A 25,757-nucleotide genomic window follows, 5' to 3' on the forward strand; every position below is an offset into this window, starting at 1 on the left:
TATATATATAAAAATAAATAAATTAAAAAAAAAAAAAAACCACAGACCTGGAGACAGGCTGTTTGGGAGAAGATTCAAGCTCTACCTCTTAACATTTTGGGGTTCTTGGGCAAATTACTTATACTCTCTGTGTCTCAGTTTCCTTATCTATAGAATAGCAATAATAATAATAATAATAGTACATAGCTGACTGAGTTAATACATAAAGCACCTAGAACAGTGTCCTGCACATAGTACATTCTTTAAAGTGTTTGCTCTATATGTTATGCAAGTATAGGTTTTTATGATGCTTTTAAAAATATATAAAGGAAATTATACTATACTTGCTGTTCTGCAACCTTTAACTTTGCTAACTATCTACCTTATTTTATAATACGAATTTACTATATGCTACTTAACCATTGAATATTTAGTTTGTTTCTAGGTTGATTGCTACATGACAATATTTTGCAGGAAAATTCCTAAAATTTTTGAGTCAAAGTATATATTCACTTCTTGTTTACTTAGGTACTAAGGAATTGCCCTATAAAGAGTCTGTAAACAATTAAATTCCCATCTGCAATCTTGACCAGCAATGTCAAGGGTGCATCTAGTACACATTGAGTAAGACACATCTACCAGGTCACACACCCTCATCAACAGGTGTCAAGAAGCCTCTGAGATAGGGCTTCTCTGGCTCCTTATCTCTAACTCCTGAGGTCATGAAGGAGCCCTGAATATACTGAATATCTTCTTTCCCTGCTCCTAACAGACACAGCCTTCCCATGACCTCACTGTCTGCCTTGAGTCTACCAGGACTATCTTCATGATGCCCTTTGTCTATATGTTTATGTCACTCACCATAAGAAACTCCATATTCCAGGTCACCCCTTCTCTCTCATCAGCTATGCCCATTTCTGCTTCTAACCCTGTCTCCTACCCACCCTTCACCAAATTCCTGAATCCCTTCCACTCTTCCTTCTGGAATTCAAGATCCATCCTCAGCAAAATCTGCTGTCTTCAACCTCCTTTCTGAAAGTTTCCTTTACCTTCTTGCTTTACAGAAAAGCTGGCTGTCCTTCTGAGGACGCATCTTCCCCTGCAGTCTTCACAAGCGGGCTGTTTTCCACACCCTTTGTATTTATAGACCCAGAATCAGGGTAGATTTCTCTGTAACTTGACTCTGACGTCATCAGAAGATATCACTGATTAACCTCACTGGTGGGAGCATCTTCCTATGCCCGAGCCACTCCTAATTTCTCTATGATTTTAGCTCCTGACTCTCTGTCACTCTCCCCAGCACTTTTCCTATATTAATTTTTGAAGCTTCAGGATATATAGATGATATTTCTCTCAGTTTCTTGAGCTCCTTTCCTCTGTCTTATCCTACACTCTACCTCAGCTATTACTCTCAAATTCTACTCCTAGAAGTTGTCATAACCGTCCCTCAAATCCCTCCATCCTCGCAATTTCATGCACCTCACTGTCTGGCCTTACCACCCCCTATAGTTGCCATTTATTCTTTCTAGTAGCACAACTCTAGCAATACTTCAATCTTTCCACAATCTTTAATTCATTAATCCTACCCTTTTTCCTCTATTCCACATGCCCCCTTACCCAACTGAAACTCCACAACTATAATTATTACCATTCCCCACATAATGCCTTCAACTCCCTTGCCCCCTTCCCTTCCTCCTAGTCACTTGGCAAAACTAATCTGCTATGGCCATGCCTCTACTTGTACTTGTACAGCTGAATGAGCCTGCAGGAAAACACAGTCCTGCTTATTGAATCACCTTAAATCAAGACCACAGATGTTGGGCTTCCTTGGTGGCGCAGTGGTTGAGAATCTGCCTGCCAATGCAGGGGACACGGGTTCGAGCCCTGGTCCAGGAAGATCCCACATGCCGCGGAGCAACTGGGCCCGTGAGCCACAACTACTGAGCCTGCGCGTCTGGAGCCTGTGCTCCGCAACAAGAGAGGCCGTGATAGTGAGAGGCCCGCGCACCGCGATGAAGAGTGGCCCCCGCTTGCCGCAACTAGAGAAAGCCCTCGCACAGAAACGAGGACCCAACACAGCCAAAATAATTAATTAATTAATTAATTAAGTAATTAAAAAAAAAATTCAGAGCCTGGGCTTCTCTGAAAAAAAAAAAAAAGACTACAGATGTCAAGTGGGCTCTTAGGCTGTCTGACCATCACAACATGGAAGGCAGTGGAGGATGGAGGCAAGTAGAAACATGTGAAGAGTCATGTCCTGTGTGGAGGAGAGGTAGCAATATGGATTAACTCTATAAGGTGAGGAAAAACAGACATTTAAGTATGCGTTATTTATGAGCAACCACTACTGTTTTTACAAATTGTTCTCCCTTCAGGATGTTACTCTTGAGGATAAGGACTATGTTTATTCATTCTTGAGTTCTAGCAACCTATCACTCAATAAATGCTCGGGAAATCATTTTTGACCAGAACATTCCTTTGTTAAAGGTAACGATGTAAACTGATAAAGATGGTGGTGGGGATGGGAGTGATGGTGGTGATGTGGGTCTAGGCACTTCCTAAATGTATTTTATCTAAACATCATCCTCTCAGAACTTTGATAGTCTTTATGTCCTTATTAAGCAATAACTGGTTGCATTTACAGAGCTAGATTTAAAATTTTAATTCTGAGAATATTGTGAATTCTTCAGTGCAGAAGTCCTAGATTCCTTGTGAATTTCTCCATCCCATGGCCTAATTCCATTTTGTTTCTTTTCCTCTTGCTACTTTCTTTCATTACCATTTTATTTGTTGGCCCATATTTAAGGTATAAAGCTATTTTGGGTGCAAGGGATCAAATTGGATAAAAGACTGATAATCTTAGTAATAATCCTTTCCCTTAAAGCCTTTTTTATTAATAATTTGATGTTTTATCTCCTATTAAAATTTTTGGATTAAAAAAAAAAGGTCACCAGCTATCAGGAGGGCTAACCAATGAAAGGAAGTAGAAATAAATAGTCCATGCACTGATTCCTTTAAATGGCATATTCTGAGATATTTTTGAGTTTTTTTCATCCGTGTTGGTGATAGAATTATTAAAAAAAAAAAAACCTGATGTTGGCCTGTGATAGATGGTCTCATTATACTTAGAATTAAATAAATATGTAATTATAATCCAGAATTTTAGGCTTTTTAAAAAAGCCACATAGATTTTTACATCTTTAAAGTAAAGATTTTTACTTTACACAAGTCAAGATTGAAATTGAACAACAATCATGTATCAATTCATTCAGCATTTATATAATTTATATAGAGTGCATTTGTCTTCAAACTTTCCTGAATTAGCAAGAATTCTTCCCATATTTATTTTTCGTAACTCACTGAGATATGAAAAATGGTGCAGAAAATAAATGCGAAGCCTTTTGTTTGTTCTATTGTTAACTGATTTAAGGCTTTGATTATCTATAGGCACTTTACACTCTAAAAAAAGAAATTAGTCACTTTATCAAGGCATACATTTTTATCTGTAAAATTTTAGTATTTTATTTCTTAGTCACACTTCAAAACTCAAGAGATTAGTAATTTTTCTATATGAAAATGTAAAATATGTAATACATGATTATACAAACCTATTTAATTCCATTCTTTGTCTCTTTTTAATTAAACATCCTGCCTATCAGAGCTTATTAATCAATTACTTGATTAATTATTAATTGCTATGTGTATTTGATATGATATGAACATGGATAATCACAGTAGAATAATTTATAATGGAAAAAATTAGAAACAGTAAGATTTTGGCAAAGTAATTAGGGTGCTCCCATGCAATAGAATACTATACTGGCACAAAAGTCATATTGTAGAAGGATATTTATTGTCATGGGAAAAAGTTCATGTAATACATTAAGTAAAAATTGTCGGCCATTGAACTTTATATGTAGCTTTATACCTTTTTTCCCCTACAAACCAACACAGCAAAAAGATTATAAGAATTTTCACCTATTTCCAGGGGCAGAAGAGGAGTAGGGAAAAGGTTGTGAAAATTAATAAAGGGAAACCTCATTTAAAATGAAGTTGGGAAGCCCTGAACGGGGTGCTGTCAGGCTCCATCTGTCGCAGCTTACTATGCATTCCTGGGCAGGAAGAAGGTTACTTTACTACCCTAGCAGGAAGAAGGAAGATTTTTTTCCTTGCCCAGTAACAACCCAGCCAATGAGAACTGCAAGTACTCAGCCAATGAGTAACCATTACCACCCTGAACTCTCACTTTCCTCCAATAGATTTCAGTTCAAAGCAGCCACTCCCAACTTCCCCTTTTTCTCTGTAAAGTAACATTCCTCTCCTTCTTTCTCTGAACTTGCCTACAGTTTGCCGTAGTTAGCATGTCCTGAATTGCAATTCCTCTTCCATTTCCAAACAAACTCATTTTGCTAGTAAAATAACTGGTTATTTTATATTTAAGGTTGACAGGGTATTTAGGACTTGTGATGACTTTTAAGTTTTCCTTTAGCTTTTCTGTGTTTTTCAAAATTTCTCCACTGACCATGTGTTATTTCTAAGTAGAAAAAAATTTTAAATGAATTCCTCAAATTAGAATCAGTTTTTGTTTTAATTTCACTATCCAAATCAATATTTATTGAACACCAACCTAGTGCAAGACATTGTAGGAAGATTTTTTTTTTTTAATTTATTTATTTTTGGCTGCATTGGGTCTTTGTTGCTGCATGCAGGCTTTAGTTGCGGTGAGCGGGGACTACTCTTTGTTGCGGTGCGCAGGCTTCTCATTGCAGTGACTTCTCTTGTCGTGGAGCACAGGCTCTAGGCACGCGGACTTCAGTAGCTGTGGCACACGGGCTCAGTAGTTGTGGCTCGCGGGCTCTAGAGCGCAGGCTCAGTAGTTGTGGCTTACGGGCTTAGTTGCTCCACAGCATGTGGGATCTTCCCAGACCAGGGTTCAAACCCGTGTCCCCTGCATTGGCAGGTGGATTCGTAACCACTGTGCCACCAGGGAATCCCAGGAAGGTATTTTTAAAAGACAATTTTTCCTGCAGTCTAGGAGCTTCCAGCCGTGTTTTAGAAGGATTGGATGTAAAAATAGAAAATGTTAAAAAATCAATAAGGTTTAAATAACAAGTCAAGCCAGGAATAGAAAGAGGATAAGCACATTTGATTAATTATATTGATAATTATTGCTATGAGGAGAATCAATTCTCTGCTTAACATTCCTGTGTTTAATCTGACTCACCATGAATCTAACCAACCCTTGCTTTTCTCTTTCTTATTGGTACATAAGCCTAGTTGTGTTTCATTGATGACCTCATCATTTGTGAATAATCCTGTTCTTGAGTTCAATTTCAGTGGCATTTAGCAAAGCACAATTCTGGAACCTCCTAGTTTTTTGACTGCAAGCCACTCAGTGACACCTGAGAACTTTGCAATATACAGTTGTCATTTCAGTCTCTACCCTTTGTCTGACATTTCAATTTAGATATAGCACGTAAAACTTTCTTCCTTCCTTATTTTCTGGTGTGGATTAAAAGATGCGGGAGAAAAAATAGTCATATATTTTTGCTCTGTAGCTCTTGACATATTTTCCCAGCTAAAGAAGGGAGAGTACGGTAAGTTAATTCGTCATTTAGTCAATGCCTGTTTCTTGAGAAGTATGTAGCAATGTACTAGTACCAAAGCACGATTCTGCACTGTCAGTCAGTGAAGTGGTAAAATAAAGAGGGTTGAACTGAGGGACCCTAAATGTATTTCAAATAAGGACCCTAACCTTGGTTGTTTTCCTCCCTCAGTAATTAACAAACCATGTTTGTTAATTCTTCCAATGGGAAAGACTGGGAATGAATTATTGTCATTCAGAGAAGCTAATTCCACTGTAAAGAAATACATTACTTAGTACAGAAAGGAAATTAATGTTGTTACCTATAATAACGGAAAATGTTGGTTTAAATTTCACTAAATGTTACCTATGGGGTAGGTAAGACAAGTAATTGTTGAATCATATCCTTCTGTTACATTATATAGATTTTCACAGATTTCCTTCCAGAGTGATTTTCAAAACCCTGCGTGAGGATGTGTATTTCACCCCAGAGGGGACTTAAGTATAGGATAAATTTAAAAACTGATACGATTAAAGTGATAGCAGGGTCTTAATGACATTTCTTCATGCCTGGTAAGTGAGAAAGATGCAGGGATAAATAGTTTCCAGTAGCACTTGTGAATTATATTTATCTAATGAAAATTTATTTTTTCCTCCTTATTATGGGTTCCTCCTTCCTTCCCTCCTTCCATCTTATTTTCTTCCAATAATTTATATACACATGTTTGAAATTAGATTTCAAAGTTTATAAATCGTTTTGTCTGGGAACAAAGCAAATACGGTAGCCCAAAGGAAAACAACAGTAGCCTCCTTACTGTAACAGAACTTTTTAACAGCTCCTTTAAAACCTAAAAATAATTTATCTGAATTAAAGTAAACATAACCAAGTGAATGCTTTTTTCAAGTAATGTATTCCGTGTAAAAATTTTTTAGATTACTGTTTTCCCATAATACTGGAACATTGTTTCTCTGAAATTGAAATCTTTTTTAAAGAATGACTTCTTAACATTGCACTCACTCTTGCATAACTATAAGCCTGTTAAAACACAAATTGTTCATTTAAGTGACTACATTATCATTTTCCCAAGATAATATTCACTGTGTACTTTTCTATACCTGAAGCTAGAAATTCTGCTTATAAAATTACTGATGGAATAGAGATAAACATTCTCCTGAGTAAGTGATTTCTCCCCACCCCCCAGAAGTCACTGTTTACATTATTCACTTCATATGAAGTAAATTTAGGATTTTTAAAAAAGGAAATAACAGTTGCTTTTTTCTCTGCTGCTTTTGGCCAAGCTGAATATTCTTGATGTTATATTTTTACCTGAAATTTAAAAGTTCTGAGTAATTTATTAGGCTCTAAATTTCTGGAAGACAACAAGAATAGAAAAAAGGAAACTCTATGATCTTTCCAAGGGTCCTCTCAGCCTCAGGGAGATCTGAGCGGTAGATGTAATAGTGAGAATTGAAGGGCTTGGGAGGAAAAGCACCCTGCCTCCAGACAGTGAGAACATTAGGGCTGGGATCTTCATCTCCTTGCCTGAAACCATCATGTCACACGTGAGGAGAATGAGACATAAAGAAGCCAGCTGGCTTCCTGAAGGTCACTCAGCTGGCCAGTTCCCTTGTAAACCTGCACCTCCCTTCATTATCCTCCCAGTCACTTGAATAAGTCGGCCTTAAGCTACTTCTCTTGATTTCTTGTGAGCTGAGCAATTCTCTTAAAAGCATGCTTTTAAAACTGCATTAAGGAATTGGCAGTTTGGAGAGCTGTTCAGAGTATCCAGCCTGCCATCCTACCGGGATTGAACTCAGCCTGAAGTCACCTTTGCAGTTCCTATCCTGCTCCTTCTCACCCATTCAGCATCCTTCTCTCACCACACTCCCGCTTCTGAGCCTGGTCACTTTGCGTGACCACACCTAGTGCCTAGATGCCTTTGCTAGTGCCATAGCCTTCATGCTCATCCTCCTCTACTCTCGAGAATGCTTACGCTCTTTTCTGCCTGGAGAAGTTCTGCCTTTTACGCCTAGTGCCTAAGTAGTGGATCTATTCAGTAAGTCTCTTTCTCTTCCCTGTTCCCCCTTGTTTAAGGGTGCAGATCAAGGCTGTAGGAAAACTGGGGTAAGAATCTAGATCATCTGGCTTGCAGACCAGTTAGTTTCCTACTCATTCGTTTCAGCCAAGCTCTGAGGACTGTCAACCTCTTGATGGAGGTTTCTTCCAATCTCTTAGACATACAAGTAAACGTCCCTTCACTAAGGGTGCTGAGTGTGCTCTTGGCTGATGACAGATGAGGGCAGTTCCCTTCTATGACTTTCCTTTGCCCTCAGGATAAAGTCCATCTCCTTAACATAACCTAGAAGGCCTCTGCTGACCTCTCCAGCCTTTACGTGTGCTCTTCCCCTTAAACACTCAGATCCAGTCATGCTGACCTGGTCTCGGGTAGTCTGTTACCTCTGCATTCACAGCAACCCTTCATCCTTCACCGGGCAAATTCCTACCCGCACATTGTGTTTGTTTCAACTGACATGTCATCCTTTTTGGAAAGCCTTTCCCGACCTTGGATTTGATGCCGCATATCATAGAAAGTATCCTAACATGGTATAATAATGGGTTATGGGCATATATGAATCCTCCACTCAGCTATGAAGTCCTTGAATCTTGAAGAGACTTTATCTCAATATCTGTAATACCTGCACAACACTTTACGCTATAATTTCATTTTTAAACATTTACTTTTTTAACTGAAGTAAAACATGCATCTCAAAAAGTACATAAATCACATATGCACAGCTGGATGAATTTTCACAAATGAAAGTCATGCTATAACTAGCATAAATCAAGAAAAGGAACATTATCCCTAGAATAACTCTTCATGCCCCTTTACAGTCTTTGCCTCTCTTATTGCTAACACAAAAGACTGTTGCCTGAACTTTATATAAATGGAATCATACAGTACGTATTCTCTTTTGTGTCTATCTTCTTTCTCTCAATATTATGTTTGTAAGAGTCTAAAAGCTTTTTTTAAAAAAAAATAAGTAATATTGCAGTATCTAAGATTTTAATCAATGTATATGAAATGTTTTCCATATCACCAGTTCAGAAAGAAGGCAGCTATTAAGAGGCATGCATGAAATTTCTCTCTAGAGGATGCCTGCTCAGCATTCTTTACTGTCATTCTTTTTTTTTTTTTTTAACATCTTTATTGAAGTATAATTGCTTTACAATGGTGTGTTAGTTTCTGCTTTAAAACAAAGTGAATCAGTTATACATATACATATGTTCCCATATCTCTTCCCTCTTGCATCTCCCTCCCTCCCACCCTCCCTATCCCACCCCTCTAGGTGGTCACAAAGCACTGAGCTGATCTCCCTGTGCTATGCGGCTGCTTCCCACTAGCTATCTATTTTACATTTGGTAGTGTATATATGTCCATGCCACTCTCTCACCCTGTCACATCTCACCCCTCCCCCTCCCCATATCCTCAAGTCCATTCTTTAGTAGGTCTGTGTCTTTATTCCCATCTTGCCACTACGTTCTTCATGTCCTTTTTTTTTTTTCTCCTTAGATTCCATATATATGTGTTAGCATACTGTATTTGTTTTTCTCTTTCTGACTTACTTCACTCTGTATGACAGACTCTAACTCCATCCACCTCATTACAAATACCTCCATTTCATTTCTTTTTATGGCTGAGTAATATTCCATTGTATATATGTGCCACATCTTCTTTATCCATTCATCCGATGATGGACACTTTGGTTGCTTCCATGTCCTGGCTATTGTAAATAGAGCTGCAATGAACATTGTGGTACATGACTCTTTTTGAATTATGGTTTTCTCAGGGTATATGCCCAGTAGTGGGATTGCTGGGTCGTATGGTAGTTCTATTTTTAGTTTTTTAAGGAACCTCCATACTGTTCTCCATAGTGGCTGTAGCAATTTACATTCCCACCAACAGTGCAAGAGTGTTCCCTTTTCTCCACACCCTCTCCAGCATTTATTGTTTCTAGATTTTTTGATGATGGCCATTCTGACCGGTGTGAGATGATACCTCATTGTAGTTTTGATTTGCATTTCTCTAATGATTAAGGATGTTGAGCATTCTTTCATGTGTCTGTTGGCCATCTGTATATCTTCTTTGGAGAAATGTCTGTTTAGGTCTTCTGCCCATTTTTGGATTGGGTTGTTTGTTTTTTTGTTATTGAGCTGCATGAGGTGCTTGTAAATCTTGGAGATTAATCCTTTGTCAGTTGCTTCATTTGCAAATATTTTCTCCCATTCTGAGGGTTGTCTTTTGGTCTTGTTTATGGTTTCCTTTGCTGTGCAAAAGCTTTTAAGTTTCATTAGGTCCCATTTGTTTATTTGTGTTTTTATTTCCATTTCTCTAGGAGCTGGGTCAAAAAGGATCTTGCTGCGATTTATGTCATAGAGTGTTCTGCCTATGTTTTCCTCTAAGAGTTTGATAGTGTCTGGCTTAAAATTTAGGTCTTTAATCCATTTTGAGTTTATTTTTGTGTATGGTGTCAGGGAGTGTTCTAGTTTCATACTTTTACATGTACCTGTCCAATTTTCCCAGCACCACTTATTGAAGAGACTGTCTTTTCTCCATTGTATATGCTTGCCTCCTTTATCAAAGATAAGGTGACCATATGTGCGTGGGTTTATCTCTGGGCTTTCTATCCTGTTCCATTGATCTATATTTCTGTTTTTGTGCCAGTACCAAACTGTCAAAAATATGGAACGCTTCACGAATTTGCGTGTCATCCTTGCGCAGGGGCCATGCTAATCTTCTCTGTATCGTTCCAATTTTATTTACTGTCATTCTTTACAGAACCCACTTTTGTTCCTGTGCCACATGCAACCCATGTGATTCATGGGGGGGTGGTGAGCCTGGTTGGTAATCTTGCTCCTCCTTGTCAGTGATTGGCTGAGGAATGTGAGTCCCCATTTTGACCAATGAGACTTGAAGAGAGGTTTCCTGGGGATCCTGGGAAATTTTTTGCCCACTACTCCAGGAACGTTTGCAGAAGTGACCCCTTAACTCTTTTTCTGGATGTACTGTCGTGTGTAGGTGTGAAACTCAGACCTCTAAGGATACCCCATCACCAGGCTCGAGGATGACGTCAATACAATGAGGAAGACAGTGCCAAGAGTCACAAGGAAATAGGGCTATCTACAGGATTAAATCATCCTTGAGTCTATTCTACCTCTAAGTTTCCAGATATGTCAATCAGCAAATCTCATTATTGTTTAATCCAGTTTGAGGTTTTTCTTGTTTGTTCATTTTCAGGTTTTTTGACCCTTAAAACTAAGGGCATTTTTAGCCAACATATCTCCTAAAGACTTGGATGCTTACCTGAAAGGCACATGTACCTGAATGGACAGTGTTGTGAAGCTTTGGTCGTGGTAATGAGATGCAAGTCAGGCGGCAAAGCACGGGGTGGTATGGGATGGAGGACTCCAGCTAGATCGTGGGGCTGAGATGGAAATGCCTCAAGAACAAGCTGTTCTGGCACTGCCCACATTACCCTGGGCAAAGGCTCTAGGGGTACAATGTTGTAGACTTGAGGAACCAAGTAACCAAAGTACAGCAACATTCTGAGTGGTAGGGGATGAAGGCAGCTGTGTGTGCCTGCAAGTAGAGAGGCTTTTCCTTCTGCCCCTCATTTGGAGGAAATGATGGTCAAAGCAACAAAGTCGTGTAATCCTAGGTGGCCCAAGGGAATTTCTTCAGAGGACAGGGATTGTACCAGCTGACTGGTTGCCAGATTTTGGTGGTAGTACATGTCCAAGATGACAAAGGATTCTCAAATAATGGACATGAAGTGTGGCACAGGTATAACCAGATTCTTGGTGTTTTCCCAACAATGTAGTGTGATAATGAGAGCAACAAGAGTGACAGGAAAGGGCCTCTTGGCTGATGGAATAGGTTTTCTGTTTTTCTGCCCCGCTGGAGATGAGAGTAATTAATATTGCCCACGGGGACTGAGAAAGCATGCCTGGGGGTACTGGAGTTACCATGAAGGGACAATGGTCCAATGGGAAAGATATTCTGTAAGATAGAGCCTCAGAGTGATTTATGCTGAAAATGAAAGGAAAAATAGTTCTTTCTTCCATTCAAGCTGGGGAAGTGGGATAGATCAGTTCCATTTACATGGGGATATTAGGGAGATTTTGTGAATAAGGCAGCATCTGATTTGACCTGAGAAGGAAAGATAGCATTTACACTAGAAGTGATATTAAGGAAGATATTTCAGTTAAAGGGAACTGAAAGTGCAGAGGCAGAAGGGCAGGAAAGAGAAGAGTGGGTATAGGACAGAGTGAGGAGATCAATTTGACTCTGCCATAGGAGAGAAGCAGAGTGTGTGAGGGTGGGGAGAGCTGTGGAGAGTGGGAAAGAGGAGTTATGTCAAGACGGAGGAGTGTTGTGAATACCTCAGAACAGGTATGAATTTTATCCTGTAGGTAATGGAGAACAAGCAAAGAATTTTAAACATGTCAGTGATAAAATTGGAGTGGGCCTCAAGATGATTAAAATCAGAATGGACAGGGAAGGGAAAGACAGGAATTGAGGAGACCAAATTAGAGCCCAAAGCAAAAGAACAGAGGAAAGGAAGTGAATTAGGGTTGTGGTTGTAGACTGTAGAGAAATGGGAGAACTTATGGAGGTGAGCTTGACAGGAGTTGATATCTGATTGGGTGTGAGTGTTGCATGATCAAGAGGAACTGGATCATTGTCACAAAATCTAGTCCCAGAGGTTGATAACTTTTTCACCCCATGTTACATTTTCCACACAACCATCTTGCTAGTGAAATGATTCCCAATTTGCAGGCTATTTTGGGAGTATATTTATAACAAAATGAAACAAACAAAAAACAAAGTGATGAGGTGATAGATGTGAAAAGAATTTGCCTGAAGGAGACTCCTCTATTCCATGGGGTTAACAGTAGTACTGCTTTTGACCAAGCACAATTGTGCGTTCCAGTGATGGCAATGGAAAGATAAGTGTGTTTAGAGCTCTTTTGCACCTTCACTGTCCTCCCAACTCACTATCTGAACCTGCCAGAGCTCAGTCACTGATTGCCAAGCAATTAAGGATGTATTTTTTTAATCAGAATTTAGTTTATTGGCTAGAGTGCATTCATTTTCTAAGCTGGAAAAGTGAGGTTGGAACTTGATGCCAAAGCATAATTCTCTTAATTATTAAAGGGGGGGAATTGTGAATGCACTCCTTAAGGAAAGGATGCCGAAAAGCTTTCTTGATGATGATAGCGGTAACAATACCTTTTAAAGTAGTGTCTTTCAAAGAATAACTTCAATATCTCTCTTCCTGAGGGAAGACCATAACCTCTTTATCATAGGGCTTAGTGCCATAATCATGCTAGTTGCTCCATAAATATCTATAAGGGAAATAGCAGGACAAGATTGTAGCAAAAAGAGAAGACCTGAGATGGGAGGAATACTAAGCAGTGATAGAATTTTAAAGCTTTTATGCCAGGAGAGCCCTCTTACACTCAGGTAATAGATCTTCAGAGAAAAAAAACAAAGAGGAAAGGCTGTTTACTCCTGAGGACTATTTGGTTCACTCATTTATAAGATTTGACTCAAGAGTTGGGATTAAGTTTAGAGGGAAATCTCAGTTCTAGAGACTCTAAACAGACTTAAATTACTCATATCCTTCACTTTTTATCTTGGATTCAAGGACATCATGGGGAATTATGAAGAATCCCCAAGGCCCATCACTTCTTCCTCAAGAATTGTCTAGAGCTCCCAATGATTACTTAATCATGACTTTGGCTGTTTAACAGACTATTTATCCTCTCAGATTTACATTGCTTTGTGTAATCTAAACTAGAGATCTAATTTTTATGGCACATAATAGAATGACTAGCTATCCTCAAAAGATAACCTTGAATATCTGAGTTATATTTTACATTGTAGCCAATCCTGCAGAGCACCATAAAAGGAAAAGTAGTGGTATTTAATGCAGAGCAATTAGTAACATGTAATAAAAATGAAAAGCATTGAGTAGTACGGAGATAGTGTCCCCCAAACCATCCTTCCAACTCCATAATTTGCTGGAAATTTTCCAAAAGGAAATGGAAATATAAGGACTCCATTTTAATTGCCCAACAAGGGGGTAAAGTGCTCAACTGCCATAAGAACATGTTGAAAAGTAGATGTATTTTGAACCAAAACATAAAGGTAATATTATGCCTTTAGAAATTCTATGTCTCCACTGTGATTTGAAGTGTTGTAGCTTATAGTAATCATCTTGGCAAAAGCAAAACATGAATAAGAAGCCTGAGTAATAATCATGAATCTGCATTTCAAGCTTTGAGTAAGGGAAAAAGGCATAACCTAGCTAAAATTCTCATCCAAACCAATTCTCCTTTAAATGCATCAAGGCATTCTTAGAAATAATTTCATCATAAGATGAGGAGCCAAGTATCACTATCCTAGGTCTGATCTAAAAATCAATGATAAAAGCTCTTATTCATACAGATTAATCACTTCATTACGTTTCCCGTTGTCACCATACAGAAATTTAATAGTGAATTGGATGTAACCTGAACTCCCTTCTTCTCTCTCCATCCTTTCCTCCCTGCCTTCTTCCTTCCTTCCATTCTTTTGAATGGAGGGATGAAGTAGCCAGACATTATCATTTCCAAAACCAAGAAAATCAATTGAGGATTTTCATGGACTTGCTAGCTGTATCAGTTGCTATTGTTGCATAACAAACAACCTCAAAACAATGATTTCGAACAACCATTTATTTAGTTCATGATCCTGCAAGTCAAGTTGGTAATTTAGGCTGGTATCACCTGTGCTCCCTTATGTGTCTGCATGCAACCATTTGATGGCAAGGTAACTCTGCTTCCAAGGCTTGGCTGGTACCTCTTCCCTCTGCCCCACATGATTTCTCATCCTGCAGAAGGCTAGCCAGAGTCTGTGCTATTTTCTTTCCAAGACAGAAAGTGGAAGCATGCTAGGGTTCTTGGGGACTAGGCTTGAAACTGACACAGGTTCACTTCTGCCATATTCTGTTAGCCTAAGTAAGTAATAAGTAAGTAATAAGGCCAACTTAAGTTCAAGACGTGGGAGACAGACTCTACTTCTTGATGGGAGGAGAGGCAAACTCACATTAAAAAGGCATGAATACCAGGAGGCTGTTAATGGGGACTGTCAGGTGACCAATCTACCATACTAGCTACTGTTCTTCTAACACTTTAAAACATTTATTAAAGAATTTTTTTTTTTTTTAAAGGGAACGCTATTTATTTATTTATTTATGGCTGTGTTGGGTGTTCGTTTCTGTGCGAGGGCTTTCTCTAGTTGCGGCGAGCGGGGGCCACTCTTCATCGCAGTGCGCGGGCCTCTCACTGTCGCGGCCTCTCTTGTTGCGGAGCACAGGCTCCAGACGCGCAGGCTCAGTAGTTGTGGCTCACGGGCCTAATTGCTCCGCGGCATGTGGGATCTTCCCAGACCAGGGCTCGAACCCGTGTCCCCTGCATTGGCAGGCAGATTCTCAACCACTGCGCCACCAGGGAAGCCCCTCCCCTTCTTTTTTTAATTAATTATTTTATTGGCGTATACTTGATTTACAATGTTGTGTTAGTTTCTGCCACACAGCAAAGTGAGTCAGTTATACATACACATATATCCACTCTTTTTTAGATTCTAAAAAATCTCTTTTCTAGATTCTTTTTTAGATTCCCATATGGATTATTACAGAACACTGAATAGAGTTCCCTGTGCTATTCAGTAGGTTCTTATTAGTTATCTATTCTATATAGAGTAGTGTGTATATACACACAGTCCAACAGTCTAATGTGAATCTCCCCCAAGTACATGTCTAGCTTATGTTTAAATGGTGTAGATGGCATAAAACTCACTACTCTAAAAGGTAGTAAAGATGGAAAAGTAGTCCATTCCATCTTCAGGAAATTACAATTTTTAGGAAATAGTTCACTTTAATAGGTTATATTTTATTCACAGGTCCTGAATCTTACCTAGGTGTCATAGCCATTTTTTATTCCACATCATAAACCTTAAATTATTTTAAGACAGTTATTATTTTTATTTCTAATCTTCTATTCTTGTTTACATTGTAATGAAACTATGAACATTCTGAGACTGGGAACCAGTCATGTATATTTCTGTATTTCCTGTGCCTATAACAATCTCTGGCATAAAGGAAATGTTCAACAAATATTAGTGAAATAAAATTGAATTATCAATGTTAAATATTACCAGTTCTTCCAAAATTCCTAATATGATGTGGTTTTGTGCCCTCTCTCATCATCTTTGTCCCCCTTTTCTTAGCAAGGTGCCCATAAATGACCTTAACTTTAAGGTTTGTTTTAAGTAGTACAAAGAAATGCGGTACTATCATTTAGAGTAATTAATGAGCCCACTGTTGAAATCACTGTTCACTCATCTTGGGCTCACTGTCAGAGAAAATCTCTGTTTTTTTCCCTTATATGAGCTATACTAAGTCCTGTCATTCCTATGTTATGTTTACCCTGCTTAATTTCAGTTTATTTTATTTGTTCACACCAAGAAGTTGATGTCTTCCTGGGTACTAATTTATCACCTAAAGTAGTCTCCTTTGTTCCTAACTGCACATTATCCACAGATTTGATAGACATTTTTATAACTTTATCTATACTTTGAATATAGTGTTGAGATGTGGCCAAGACAAATCCATTTTTCTGGTTGATACCTATTTATACATTAATATTCTTTAAATAATATCCCTTGTGCAAACTATTACGCTGGCCTTTTAATTGTTGTCTCTATCATTTTCCATCTTAAATTCCTCCTTTACAAAGCAGCCACTTTATAGTTTTCTATTTCCTACTAATATCTTCAAGCTTATCTCTTATTTGTTTCAACAAAGTCAGCATAGTTCTTTTACTGTCTCCCTCTGAAGTCTTTTGGGGTCGCAAGTCTAGTTTCCTTATATTCCTGGTTTTCTTTGTGTGCAGAACACTGTATTTGAAAATTATTTGTGGAAACAATTTGAGACCCACAGATGAAGGTACTCAATTCCAGAGAGAATTTTTTTTTTCCTGTTTTTGCTAGGATTCTGGGGCATTACTACCTTAAACCATAAGTCTAAGTCTCAAGATAGCAATTAAATCAGAGGCTTTAACTTATCTTCTGGGCTGTTTTCCTTTTTATTCATGCCTATCCTGAACGTGCAGCCCTTTGGAGGAGATTCTCAGTCTATTGAAAGGAGGGTCTTCTACTAGATTCTCCACCAGGTCATCTCCCTTGTCCAACAAGGTCATCAAAACAAAGCTTCTGATCTACCCAGATTGGGAAATGCCTTTAAGTCAAAAAACAGTTTCAATGCCTACTTCCCTTCTGTATCCATTACCTTCCAGAGTTCTCATTTTCCCTTCACTTTTGGCCTTTTTAAAAACTGTCTTTTCTTTTTAATGACGTTAAGAAGAGGTTTCTTTTAAGTGTTTTGGTTGTTTTCAGCAGGACAATTGATTCAAATATCATAGCCTACCATTACACAGGAATCTGCTTCACTTCAAATCCTTACTCTGTTACTTTGTAGCTGTGTGACTTTGAATAAATCATTTAAGCTCCATGTACCTCAGTTTCTTCATCCATAAAATAGGGATAATAATAGTACCTACATTACGGGATTACATGTAAAGAATGTAATATGCTGGCACATAATAAGTATTCAATAAATGTTAACTATTAGTATATATTTTCATACCATCTTATTTATTTGCTTTAGGGCACTTATGACTCTCAAAGATTGCCTTGTTTATTTTTTATTGTTGTTATTTTTTTCTTTCAATAAAACATAACTGCCATATTTTAATAGTTACCACTATAAATTGAACAATATCACTTTAAATGAATTAATGAATATATTCAAGTTTTTCACTAAAACATCAACTTTGATTCAATCCCAATAACCCACAAATAAAAAATAGGCTATTTTATATGAAAAATAATGTCTCTTCTGTAGCATATTCTTTTAAAAAGAGAACAAATTAAAAGCCCACCTTAATCCAAGAAAAGGAGAAGAATAATTAGACCAGATTTTACAAGTTAATTGCCAAAATCACTTGGATATACAGCACATTACTTCTATGTTTGGACAAACAATGCTCCCCTTCAAATTTTGAAAATCAAGATACCTTAGTTTAAGTATCTTTTAAAATTTACATATGTTCTCATTTGCAGAATGTCTCAGTCTTTCACCATTTATTATAATTCTAGAGACTTCTTATTCATTGGAGCCATTACTCCATTCACAGGAATTCAGGGATGTTCAGCATGTAATTTCTTTCATTAGAACCTTTTGATAAAACCACTGCATTATGTGCTCTATTCTGTGCCAGTGGATGGAATGGAATGAACTATAAACATGTCTGTTTGTGTGAGTGCCTCTCTGTGGATGGAGATGCCATTTGGATTACAGTTCAGGGGGTGAAAACTTCCTTGTCATCTCTGTCTTCTCTCCATTCAGAGTCTCAGAAGGATGTGGATCATATTAGACATGATATTGGGCTTGTCTTAGGAAATGCTCCTCACTCTTTGACTTGGACACAGATGTCTCTGTTCTATTGTCCGTGGGGAGAACAGGCAATGATTTCTTCTGCAAAGAGAGCCCAGGAAACCCCTTCAGGAAGCCCTCCTTAAGCTCTCTTTAGTTACTTTCCAATGGGCAACTTTATTGGCTCTAATTTTTTTTAGTTAGCATAGTGGGCTAATCTTAAACACAAAACTTTTATATTCTTTCTGCTTGCAGAACATATAGTCCTTTGCAAGGAGAAATCTAAAAGTTAATACATATTTGTGCAGTATACTCAGCTTTACACAAATATTTTCCCTAAAAGTTATGAACATATTAGATTTCTATAAATCAAATCATAGTCAATTATGGTAAGGGGTCTTTATATTAAAAAAAAAAACTGAGGTGAATTATTTTGGAAAGCATAGAGTGAAGGGGAGGAGTAGGAGGAGATGAAGTTTTATAATTCTGAAGATAATTATGTTTTATTACTTGTATGAAATAATAAGTTACATGCTAACCATTGCCTGACCAGCACTGTTATAATACAGGGTCCTGCTAGGGGTATTCTGTGAGGTATCTTTGTATCCCTCATGCCACAACATATGGTGATGTACAAAGGGAAGTATGCATTAATCTGTAGAAGGGAAATGAAATGACAATATTGAGAAATCAAACACAAATTAATTTCTTTTAGGGTATGTAGTCTTAAAGTCTTGAATAAAAGAAGAGAACTAGGGAAGAAATAGTCTCTAAGACCAACTGTGTCTAAATGAGAAGGTTATCAAGGAGATATGGCAGAAGTGAAATAAAGATGGTGCTGAACTTTCCTATTAAAACATTTTTTCTTGTGGGTGATTGATAGGGTGTCATCACAGGGCTTGCAGGAGGGGAGTAATGTGATAAGATTTTGTTTTATTAAGATAACACTGAGAGCCATCAGGTGAAGAATTAGAGGGAAAAGTGACTAGAGACATGGAATCCCACTACAGAGTAATTATAGTAGTTAAGGCAAGGAAAATGAGAGCCTAACATGGGGGAAGAGATGGAGAGTTATTTGGGAGGTTGAGTTGATAGAACATAGACTTTAGTGAGACTCACAGTTTCTTGTTTTGCACTCTTGATGAATCGCGGTGCCATTTACTAAAATAAGGAATGCAGGATGTGGGGTAGCTTGGCTGCAGAGGAAGTGGAATGGAATTAAGGAGTAAAGATGATGAATTCTGTCTTTGACATCCTGGAGCTATCTGTGACTACCTAGGTAAGGTTGTTCAGTATAGGTGTTGGATACATAGGACTGGAACTCAGGAGGAAGAACAGGGTGGAGATAAAGGTTTGAACACCATTGGCATGTAGGTTGTAGGTCAAAGCCATGGGAATGGATAAGATGACTCCTGAGGATCAGTGAAACAAAGAGAAGAGGAGTATGGATAGGAAAGAATGGCTGGAGGAAAAGAAAGCTCAGCAAAAGAAGGTGTGTCTTAGAGGCCTAAGGGGGAAGAGTGCCGAAGGAGAAGAACGTTTTAGGAAGGAAGGATTGTCAGCAATGTCAGAAGGTCCAGAGAAATCCAGTATGATTAAGTTCTGAAAGATTTTCACTGGATTTGACAAGTAGAAGGCCTTGTGGCCTTTGCCAGAGTGCTGGAGAAGTCAATTCAAAGTGAGATTCAAATCCTCCCCCCTCACCATTAGCCGTCTCCAGATACTCCCTGACTCACCCCACCCTGTTTTTTGTGTTGTCTGGAGTGGGTTCTTTACCCTAAAGTTTAAGGGCAGAATTTTCTCCTCAAAGCAGAAAAAGAGCTCATGTGTAGGGGAGGTGGTAGGGTAAAGGGAATCAGATTCTAGTTGTTTGAGAAAAGCCAAGTTTTGAGCCCTGGAGAAGCCAAGTTCTAAGGGGTTCAAGTTGGGACTGCAGACCAAGGGTGTGAGGCTGGGTAGACAGGGTTAGAGGGAAAGAAGATTGCAGCCCAGGGAGAGAAGCTGGGAGCTTCTGGGCTGGGGGCGAGTGGTTCTAATTCTTCTTTATGGTCTGGGGTGTGTGTGTGTGTGTGTGTGTGTGTGTGTGTGTGTGTGTGTGTGTGTGTGTGTGTGTGTGTGTGTGTAGAGTATGTTTAATCCTATCACAGTAGCCCTTTACTGTCAGCCATTCAATGGCACCTATTACCCAGGAGAAAAAAGGCTTAATAGGTAAGTCCAACATCCTCTTTACTTCACTTCTGCCGTATCTTCTTGATATGTTCATGTGTATAAGCAGGCTAGAAGCAGGGCAGTAAAGTGAAGAAATGGTGACTAAGTGTAGAGCAACTTTTGAGGAGTTTGTCTATGAAAGGAAGGAAAAAGAATGAAAGTTTTTATACACTGGATTTTAGTGTTTAAAATGCGCAAAGATGCTTTGCTTCTTAAATTTAGGAGTCACTATAATTTGAAATAATGAATTTTTGAGGTTTTGGTGATGTTAACGTAATAGACACAATTTATAAGTACATTTATTCTTCAAAAACTCTGTAGCAAGTGGGGCTAATTACCAGAAAACAGACTTTAGTCTCAATGATGATTAACAACAACAACAATTTTTATGTCTGTCTTTTTATTCTTATTTCTACTATAATAAGAACAAGAAGATAAGAAGAAGAAGAAAGGTAATGGAACTCCAGAGCGGGTGAAATTGAGGGCCGTGTGAAAGCCCTATAGGGAGTAACGCTGTTTTCTAATGTTGCCTCCTCATCTATCTATCTATCTATCTATATTTTTTCATAATCTGATTTAAAATCTGTCTTTTTCATTTTTCCCATGGCTTGAAGACATTTCTGCCATGGGTATAAGCTAAGGACTTTGGACTTAGTCACCTTTCAATTGATCTATGTTATTTACCTAGGGGCACATAAATTTCCAATGCACTGTCTCTGTGAGGTGTGAAAGCAAACAGTCCTCTGCTCTCGGCAGCTGACACCCACGTCCTGCTCAGTTCTGATTGGCTGAATCCACTGGCCTGATTGCACCTAGCCAGTCAGAGGGCACGTGTGCAAGGGCAGGTCACACTTACTGTCCCGTATTTTTCTAAATAGATATTAAACAGTTGGAAAGATAGTAAATGAAATTTCCTTCAAAACACATCTCTTCCTTAAAAGTGGCTGAAAATATTTACACAGTTATATGTTCTGGGGTAGCAATATGTATGAGTCAGATCTCTTTAGATTAAAAGTGACTGGATTAAACCAAACTGAATTAAACCAAAAAGGGAATTTGCTGGCCCTCATAATTGAAAGTGTTGGTGAGAGTTCAAGCTCATCTGAACCCGAATGCTCAAATACTGTCATTAGAAATCTGTCTCCCTCCACTTCTCAGCTCTGCTTATCTCTACGCTAATAACTTCACTCCCAGTTTCTGACCAAGTCATGAGAAAAGTGGCAGCCAGCAGCTCTAGGCTTACATCGTATCAGTCCATGAACTCCAGCAAATAGTGGGCACCTCTTTCCCAATTGTTCTGGCAGATATCCTGGAGCTACGTTTTATTTAACACAGTGGTGAAATAAAGTGTCCATTCCTGAAAAAAACCTCTGAGTCCAGGGGACTGGGCTTTACCAATAGGCCAGGCTTACACCACGGACCCACTCCTAAAGGTGGGGTTGGGAGTGGGAGTCAACCACCGAACAGCTACATGGATACATGTGCTGCATTCCTGTGTTAGCTCAGAGGGTTTTATTAGCTCAAGTCCCACGTTCTCACCAGGCCTTTGCACATGCAGGGGAGGCAGGCCCCTTTTTACCGAACAGCAGAAACTGTTCTTGTAAAGGGGAAGGAGACAATAACTGATGTGAGGGAAGCAGCCCTCTAGCAGAAAAACTGAGAGACAGAAAGAAAAAGGAATAGCATGAAAAAGAAAGCAAACATTAAAAGAGAGATTTAAAATAAACAAACAAATAATTATAAACAAATATGAGGATCATTAAAAAGCTATAAAGTTAATCACAACATTTTGCCTTGACCAATTCCTGCAGAACGCACCCTCCCTTGGTAATAAGCCCCCTGAGAATGAGCTGTGTTGACCTGTTCCGGCCCATTCTTAGGGTATACTTCTTTCTCGTCTTTTCCTGTATTCTACATTCCATCTTCCATCCCTTCTTTACTCTTTCTGATTGCTCACATCTCTACTGACAGCTTCCTCCTTACATTCATAGCTACTGTCTTCCACCTTCTTTTGCCTAATTTTGCTTCACCTCTACACAGCAAAATTTTATTTCACATTCCTCCAAGGAGGGAAGGAAAAGAAAAAGATGAAGAAGACACTCCACCAAGCCCCTGGCATAGCTATTTGATTTACCACAGCTAAAACATGCTACATAATTTTCAGGGCCCCTTGTTCAAAATGTATCAAGAAATTCATGACAGCAGAGCATTAAACTAAGAACAGGGCCCTTCTGGGGCTGGTCTCTGTGCTGCTGTCCAAGATATACATTCATGACACTGACCCTGGGCAGAACTCTTTAGTTACTTCCCAATGCCATCCTCAGATATTCCTTTGCTTTCACATGGCCATCCTTTTAGGTAGGGGGAGGCTTGTCCCAACCTCAAATCCAGGGGAGAGGAATAAGCCAATAGTATATCTCCATTTCCTTTGTCAGAAATTGGTTTAGGCCTGATCATATGATACACTTCCGGCCAGTGAGATCTGATTTCATTTTTGGTGAAAAGAGACACAGGAGAGGAAACAGGTCTTCTTTCCCTAGACATTATTATCTGTGCAAGAATGCCCAGCATTGCCGTAGCCATCCTGCTAAATGAGGAGCACTACTGAAGATGGCAAAGTGAAAGGAGAGAAGGAATCCACCAGTTGGCTGTTGAATTAACTAGCTATGAAGCCATTCCTGCTTAGGCTTCTTGCTATGTAAAATAATAAATTTGTTTTTAAATTAAGCTGTTTGAGTTGGAGTTTTCCTCTTATAGCTAAAAGCAGCTCCATTTGTATGTCTTAGTAATCAAAGAAATTCTTACATAAAAGTAAATTCTTACATAAAAACGAGAACAGAAAATATTAGACAGAAATGTAAATTGTGATGCAGCACAGAAGGACAAGATTTCTTGAAGGTGTTGCTTCCCCACTGAAGAGACCCATCTCATACTGTCCAGTTTCTCTCTCTCTTGTGAGATGTTGAAACAATACATAGAAAGTTTAGAAACAGGAAGCAAAGTCTCAGAAAATAAATGAAATGCAAACCCAGATTTCAGAAACAGTTTTGGTAATAGAAACTTTTATTTATGTATAAGATCTCCTGAGGGCAACATGTGAGTAAAAGCCACCTACCACTCCAGAAGCAGAAACAATAAATCCTCGAACGTGCTTTTTTGTGTCACCTTTGAAATTACCACTGTAAGTGACTTATAACTAACTTCAAGAACTTACTTATTGGCAAAATAGAGATAAACTAAAGGGACATCTTTCTCGAGATGTTACCAAATATAATCGGAAGCTATTCCTTATAGTCAGGACTTTGTCTATTTTAAGTAACAGGAAACCTAAATGAAGCTGACTTAGCTTACATAATCAGACTGAATTCTGGCCCAGCTGGATCTAGGCTCACATAATTAATGCTCTTTCTTTCTGCATCTCTTGGCTCTGCCCATCCTTGAGAGATACAGTGCTCTGATTGGGAGGGTCTCCTCACATACCCTGCACTGGCACCAAGAGGAGTTCACCTACCCCAGTCACCTAGACTGAGAGTGTGGGAGGGGTGGTTTCTGAAGGAGAACGTGGGTTTTGTCTAAGAAGATGAGGGAAAAGATTCTAGGCAGGCAAAACCAAGTTGCCTATGTTACTATTGTACAACAAATTAGTGCTGAAATGTTATTCTATTACTAGCAAGTATTGCAGGGGAAAACAAATGTTATTCAGAAGTCAAAATAAAGAATTCTGAATTCAGCACTAATTTATTTAGAAGTTAAGATTTTTTTCTGAATATACCGTTAAGTTTGGAGAATTGAGTGAAAATTTTAGTCTTCTGTCTAATCATTCTAAAGACTCATTCTCTTTCTAAATTGAAGGGATTTGTGAATTCACACATGTCTAATCTTCAAATGTAAATTGAAAGAGGAATGAAATTGAAACCAGAGACATTATATATATTTCCAAATCAAAATGATGACAGATTAGAGATAACAAAGCAAGATTCTTGAGTGGAACTGTCTATTATGCTCCATCAAAGTGTCAGTTAAAAAGCCCGGATGTAAAGTCACATAACTTGATTGGGTTCATATCAACATTTCTGACTGCTTGTCAGAAAAGACAGTTTAGTTAGGGAGCTGACTTCATGTATTGGAAAGTAACAGCGTGTATCATCCTTTCCTCTTAAACAGCTTGTATTAAAATCTTCCAGTCACAAGATAGTGAATGAGCTGAGTTACTGGAAAAAATCTAAAAAGAGTTCCTATGAAATGAAAGGCATACTTCAAATTTCTAACTGAACTTTTTATTTATTGTGAGTTCAGGGATTCACCTTTTTAAGAACCCGATCTCTAGACCTGCATGAATTTGAGATTGCCTCATTTTCATTGGCACAAAGACAAACACATTAGTTCCTTATCCCAGAATAACAAGACGTCCTTTATTTCAAATGGTAGAGGTAACTTGGAAACATTGCCGTAATTTATAGATACTATGTAATTGTAAGACACATTGTTATTCCACAGACTGAGGAAAAATTAGCTATTTAAGTGGTGGTTTATCTGAGTCAAAATTATGGCATTGCTTTGCAAGGAGTTTCTTGCATCTCATGCAAACCCAACTCCTTTTTAAGCTATCACCTGAGGAGTTGTGCAATGTTACAGTCAGTGCAGATGGCAAGTCCTCGGATGGGAGTGAAGGTGTTGATCAAACGAAGAGCTATCTAAAAAAAATCCCAAGCCGTTCAATATCATCTTTTAATATCTTGTTAAGCAGGCTGCATCCATCACCAGAATGTACAATAATAATATGTTACTAAGAGAAAAGCATGTATCTGAAACTAAAACTGGCTGTGGCCTGTTCTTCCTTATAAGGAAGAGGTGGCATAATTCATTTCAGTGGAGAATTCAATTTCTATAAATCTCTATATGGCTCCTTCCTCCTCACAGAGACTTTGGAGGAGGGGAGAGGAGAGTGAGACCTGGAGCAGGGACCCATCGTTCATAGTCTTTGGCCATTTATGAGGGGCTTGGTACTGAGTTGGAGGATAGATGTTGGAGAGAGCTGCAGAGTTCGCTCCCACCCTGTCAACTGTAGGAAGAACCATTGTTATTGTTGTTGTTTCAGTCATTTGTGGCAGCCAAAGAGGGAGGCAGAGCCACAGCTGGGCAACCTGGTGGGAAGCTAGAGTTAGTGAAACAAAGAAGGAAGCCTAGCATTATATTTAAAGTCGTCTGTCTTAGAAATCTGTGATGTAACCTTCTTGCCATTCCTTGGAATCATCAGTAATAATTTGCTGTACATTAATTTTTTGAGGGGGAGGGTGTGGTTAGAATTCAAGGAAGAACAGCCTAAGTTCCACATCTAAGGTAGTGTGACTCGAAGAAGTGGAGGCAAGACTTAAATGAGACTGAGAGCTCCATAGGGCAGGAACTCACAGAGTCACAAATAGAGCCCAAGGTTGGCACAGAAATT

Source organism: Balaenoptera borealis (genome assembly GCF_965194805.1).
Source record: "Balaenoptera borealis genome assembly, chromosome: 4".
NCBI lineage: Eukaryota > Metazoa > Chordata > Mammalia > Artiodactyla > Balaenopteridae > Balaenoptera > Balaenoptera borealis.